Below are 6,059 nucleotides of genomic sequence, written 5' to 3'. Positions count from 1 at the left end.
TGAGGTATACGGAGCGGAGCCCTTTGTGCACGAGGTGTATGGAGCCCTGTGTGTATGAGGTGTACGGAGCGGAGCCCTGTGTGTTCGAGGTGTACAGAGCGGAGCCCTGTGTGTACGAGGTGTATGGAGCCCTGTGTGTATGAGGTGTACGGCGCGGAGCCCTGTGTGTTCGAGGTGTACGGAGTACGGAGCGGAGCCGTGTGTGTATGAGGTGTACGGAGCGGAGCCGTGTGTGTACGAGGTGTGCAGAGCCACGCGTGTACGGGGTGTATTAAGTTTGAAAGGAATGTGGCCCCTCAGCTCAAATTTTTTTTATGTGCGGCCCATTTACTCTGCCGAGTTTGAGACCCCTGCTGTAGAGGGATCGAGCGGGAGAGCAGGGCTGTGAAGGAAGAGAACGGGGCTGTGGACAGGGAGAGCAGGGCTGTGAAGGAAGAGAACGGGGCTGTGGATGGAGAGAGCGGGAGAGCAGGGCTGTGAAGGAGGAGAACAGGGCTGTGAAGGAAGAGTACAGGGTTGTGGAAGGAGAGAGTGGGAGAGCAGGGCTGTGGACGAAGAGACCGGGGCTGTGGAAGAAGAGAGCGGGGCTTAAGGAAGACAGGGGGACCCACAGTTAGGTACTATGCCCTGGCAATGCCAGGCTCTTCAGCTAGTATAAAATATTGAGTGATCAGTGGTCTCCAGAAGTCACAAAATTAGTAAATTGAGTCCACTTGTGTGTCATTTATTCTCAGTACAACTATGGCTGTTCTGGGAAGGCCTCAGAGGTTTGATTGAGAACATTAGCAATCAAACAGCATCATGAAACCAAGGAACACACCAGACAGGTCAGGGATGGATGAGAGTAAAGCAGAATTAGGTTATAAAACAATAGCCTTGAATATCTCAAGGAGCTTTGCTCAACCCGTCATGCCAAAAGTGGAAAGAATATGGCACACCTTCAAATCTACCAAGAAATGGTGATCCATCTAAGCTGAAATCCCAAGCAAAGAGAGCACTAATTAGAGAATCAGCCAAGAGTAGTTAAAGAGATCCAGAGCACAGGTGGGAGAATCTGTCCTCAGGACAACTATTACGCCGGAGTCACACTAGAGAGGAATACAGACGAGTGCTATGCGAGAAAAAATTGCATAGCACTCAGACCAATGTTAATCTATGGAGCAGCTCCCATCACCGCATTTTTTCTTGGCCGTATTATATGTGCGAGAGAAATCGCAGCATGCTGCGATTTGCACCATATATCGACCGAGTCTCGCCAATGCAAGTCTATGGGTGTGAGAAAAAAACGGACAAGAAACAGACCATGCGTATGACTTGACGAGAACTATGCAAGCATTTACCAGGTGACAGGAAATTGAATCAGGCATTGTCAGGAAGCTTTGGCATGCAAATTTCCCTTGCAATCTCTAGAAAAATCCAGGAAGCACCTCCACGGAGTCCAGCATCATGGCCACACACATTAACGTGGAGATGCTCATAGTTCTGGTGCAAGAGAGGCCAGAACTATGGGATCAACGGGACGCACAGACCGGGCACGTAAGGAGGCAGAATGGAGGAAAATCTGCACACAAATGTTCCCCTGTTTTTGAGGAAAGACCTCTTGAGGTGCAGCAACAAATTAGTAAGTACAATCATAAAAAAATAATATGTAAAGTTTCACATGAAGTACCAAATTAAAATAACCTCATCATATGTGATGTGGTTTGTAATATGTGGCATATTTCAGACTATGCACATGCTAAGTAGCAGGCCACATTATACTGAAGCTTACATTTTGGAAGTTACACAGTGTGATTGAAAGTTAATACCGTATACACTCGTGTATAAGTCGACCCGTGTATAAGTCGACCCCCCTAATTTTACCTCAAAAAACTGGGAAAATGTATTGACTCGCGTATAAGTCGAGGGTGGGAAATGCAGCAGCTACTGGAGCGGAGAAAACTCCGCACAGAAATCCGCGCAAGAATACGCAGCTCCGTACAGTGCTGCGTATTCTTGTGTGGAATTGCTAGCGGACAATTCCGGCATGTGTGAATGTAACCTTAGTGGGAGACAGCAGGAGGCTGAGAGAGAGAGCGGGAGGCTGAGAGAGAGAGGCAACTTATGACAGGCTAACAAGCCTTTCACTTTATTGTTTTTTTAATAGAGTATTTCATAACCTCATAGCAGGCTGTGTACGGGCCGTGCTAGAGGAAAACCCAGCCACCCACCTCACCTCCGCTCTTTTCAGCACACAGCTGCCTATGAGAATCAGAGCAGGGAGGGGGTGGGGGTGGGAATGCAGGACAGAGGAATTGAAAGTTAGAGCTGCAGAGCCGGAGGGGGAGGCGGGCCAGAGAGGCCAATTGCATTTTTCCTAAGTTCTCTGACTGGTGATTTACCAGTCAGAGAGAAAGCTTCAGCGCTGCAGAGCCGGAGGGGGAGGCGGGCCAGAGCGGCCAATTACATTCGTCATACCTTCTCTGACTGGTGATTCACCAGTCAGAAAGAAAACTACAGCTCTGCAGAGCCGGCGGGGGAGGCGGGCCAAACCGCGGCTACTCATAGAGAAGACATGGCGCCGGAGCAACGCGGAGGACATCGCCGTGTGCTGGCAGTGTGCTGCCCGGACTGCCGCGTCCCCGCAACACCTCCCGAACAGTAAGTTTGACTTAAAAACTTGCTTGACTCGTGTATAAGTCGAGGGGGGTCTTTTTCAGCCCGTTTTTTTGGCTGAAAAACTCGACTTATACGCGAGTATATACGGTACATTTCTTGTGTTTCTTTGCAGTGACTGATGTGACAAGATGCTGGCGAAGTTGCCGAGAACAGTACAGGCGGGAACGGCAGCATTGGCGCCGGAGTGGCAATGCAGCCCCCAAGAAACGGAAATATCTTTACTATGACAGGCTCAATTTTCTTGCACCGGTGATGGATCACAAACCGTAAGTGCATGCATGACACCACATCTGTTAAACATGCTCTAATGGCCATATTTTAATATATTTTTTATTCTACTTTGTGTTTAACAACAGAACGGAGTCAAACCTTACAGAGAGGGAGATAGCTTCAGAGTCTGAGGTCAATATTGACCCAGTTGGGGAAGGTGACGAAGTGGCTGGCCCATCTTTGGCACCAACAGGCAGCACCCACCCACCACCACCAGCAGCAGCAGCGCCCTCTGCCACACAGGAGGAAAACCCAGAGGACGAGGACCGGGCCCAAAGCAGCAGTCCAACCTTGCCTCTGGATACATCACCCCATCCTTCTGCAATCCCACGCCGTGTGTGTCGAAGGAGGGAGCTAACCACCACAGGCAACAGGAGGCAAGTAGACACTGGGGTGTTGGACTATTTGTCCAGGACTGTAAATGACGATGGGGATCAAGCATACACATGCAATCTGGCACGTTACTTATGGCCCATTCCATGTGAGGTGAGGCTGCGGGCCAGAGGTGCCATATAAATCCTCATTGATGCCTGCACACCCCCAAACAACCCTAACCCTGTTTTTCTATTCCTGGAAAGGTGGCAAATGTCATCAAATAACCTTCTGCAGATGCCAGGAATCCCAGAAAAGCAGGCAGGATCAGTCGCTGCACCAACTCCTCCACGTATAGCACCTCAGCCATAGCCCGTCCCAACCCTACATCAGCCCCAACCTATGCCGTTTTATGATTGTACAGCATCTGGCCAAAATGGCCACTTGAGCAGACCCACTGTTGAAGGCTGGTCCCAACATGGGTATGCTCGACATGGCTATATTGGGGGGTATGAACAAATGGGCCACTCCACTACCCAGGAGTTCATGCAGCCATACCCTCTAACCCACTATTATGGTCATCAACAGGATCGATCCTTGGTCCAGAATCCTACCTCTGCATCTTCCAACCCACAGGTTGACAGTCATGTTGAGCAACAGTCTAGGCCTACTAGCTCACATTCTGCCCTCCCACCATCACCACCCCCAACCTACCAGAACCTGTAAGGTTCTTTGGAGATTGCCCTTTTTTATGTTGTTTGTATTTTTTTTACTTTAATATAGGCCCACTTTTATAGGACAAATATGCCATATGATGGAAATATGGTTCATTGTTTGAAAAAAAAACATGTTTTAAGTAAAAATAGTTTAAACAATATGAGCGTTTTGTGGTGTTATGAATAGACACATGATGTGCTTATTTTCAGAGTCTACACATTATTAGGCCAACACAACACACACTTCAGACAGTAACATTACTATATTTATTATTAACCAAATAAAAAAACACTACATAGAAGCAATGTGGCGCCCCCAGGAGTATGGTCGCCACAGTGGCATTACCTTCCTCCTAGGGAGTGTGATGTCATGACTGGAAGCAATGAAGGGTCTCTCTATCAGGTAAACACAACACACAGCACAGTTCCCACTCCAGGCCAGCAGAGGGAGCTATGAACCAAAACTGTGGGGGAAGAGCTGCTCTCTGGGGGCCATGAAGGGGAGATTAGTTAGTTTGTGTGAGGAGGGAAACGTGTGTGGACATGCAAGTACCTCAGAAAGTGCTAGAAAGGAGACTACACAACCCATCTGCATAGAGAGATTCCCAAGTTGCTTCCAAGCTGGCCAACTCCTATTCCACCTGTAATCTGGATCCTGGACTACACTTACAAAGCACAGTAAAGGTAATGGAAACTGCACCCTGTTGTGTCATTGCATTCTTCCTGCAAACCCTCCAGCACTGCTACATCTTTGTGCCAGACACTACACCCTCTTCCTCAACATCTATTACCACAGGCGACCCATTTTGGCATCGCAAACAGGATTTACGGAGCCCAGTGTCCCCGGGTCCTGTGTGCCAGAGACTGTGTTGTGTGCCATAGACTATTTGAGCAATTGCCGCCATTACCCCACCACTTGGCGCGCACGGGAAGCCAAAGGGGTGGGCCGTCATGGGCGGAGCCAGCCGAAAAGCGCAAAAAAGTGAAGTGCTGCGCGGGAAGAGGCCAGCGCATGGGAAGTGAGGAGCAGAGGCATGCAGTCCCGGCATCCCCCGATCATCCAGCCTGCAAAGCGGCAACCGGTAAGCCAGCGCAACCCAGGGCCTGGCCAACATTAACTAGGGAGGAGGAGAATGTCTGAGGCAAGAACAGTTGCAGCGGTGGACGCCACCGCACCCCCCACAGCGCCGCAAGATGCAGGGGCCAGCGCAGCTGCGGCTCCAATGGCACCGCAGAATCCAGCAGCCAGTGCTGCCTCCAGAGCACCGCAAGAATCAGCGCCCACCGCAGCAGTCCCCATAATGCCGCTGTCTATGCCCTATATACCGGGAGCAGCCTTTTTACCACAGTACTCAGGGGAGTCACAAACCCTGAGTGAATTCAAAGAGAGACTGTGTAGTTTGTTTGAGGTGTATCCTCTGTCTGAAAACCAAAAAGTGAACATCCTTATTGGGCAGCTAACTGGTGCAGCGCAAAGAGAAGTAAAAGCCTGGCAGGACACTGATAAAGAGACTGTTAAAAAGATTCTGGCTAAGCTAAGAAGCACTATGCTCTTAACCTGCAGGAGGAGCTGCGAGCCATAAAGCAGATTGACCCAGACAGTGTGAAAGATAGAGACAGACTGTTAAAGGAGCAATTTATTGAGGGACTCGTATCCAGTACCCACAGAGCACAGCTGCGCATTATAGCCCTACAGAACCCTGATCTAGACTTTGCAGACTTTAAAGACAGGGCTATCCGGGTGCTGCATGAACCAAATGTCAGCCGTCCAGCGCCCCCTAGGTGCCCAGCAATCACATACCACCAAGGAGCAGCATCTTTCCCTCCCAGCCCTGTGGGGGCTGATGCACATGGGTCGCCCTCCCAGGGCTGTGGGGTACTTGGTACCGGGCCGGTGTCAGTGGGATGTGTCACAGCAGCGGTGACCCGGTTCGTGGCCCTGGGCGCCCAAATCAATGGGGGAATGTAAATGGTGGAATGTAGTTAATGGAATGGTTCGTGACGCCACCTGTGGTGTTCGGCAAGGGAGGTGTTAAGCCGACGCTGCAGACAGATCCTCTGGGACAGATGGTGTTGTGCAGCAATGATGGTATAGCCCTCCAC

The 6,059-nt window shown here is 50.2% G+C and overlaps 1 long non-coding RNA gene across 1 annotated transcript; it reads left to right on the top strand.

The window, feature by feature from the left end:
• Positions 1–1,455: 1,455 nt before the first annotated feature.
• Positions 1,456–4,028, top strand: LOC141087969 (uncharacterized). Its single transcript, XR_012231789.1, has 3 exons — positions 1,456–1,621; positions 2,771–2,924; positions 3,015–4,028. It is a non-coding gene; the product is annotated as an uncharacterized lncRNA (long non-coding RNA).
• Positions 4,029–6,059: the final 2,031 nt, after the last annotated feature.

Source organism: Dendrobates tinctorius, unplaced genomic scaffold (assembly GCF_039654945.1).
Source record: "Dendrobates tinctorius isolate UK_male_01 unplaced genomic scaffold, ASM3965494v1 ptg000036l, whole genome shotgun sequence".
NCBI classification, from domain to species: domain Eukaryota; kingdom Metazoa; phylum Chordata; class Amphibia; order Anura; family Dendrobatidae; genus Dendrobates; species Dendrobates tinctorius.
The sequence above is the reverse complement of the archived record's forward strand: the minus strand, read 5'-3'. Positions and strand labels throughout refer to the sequence as shown.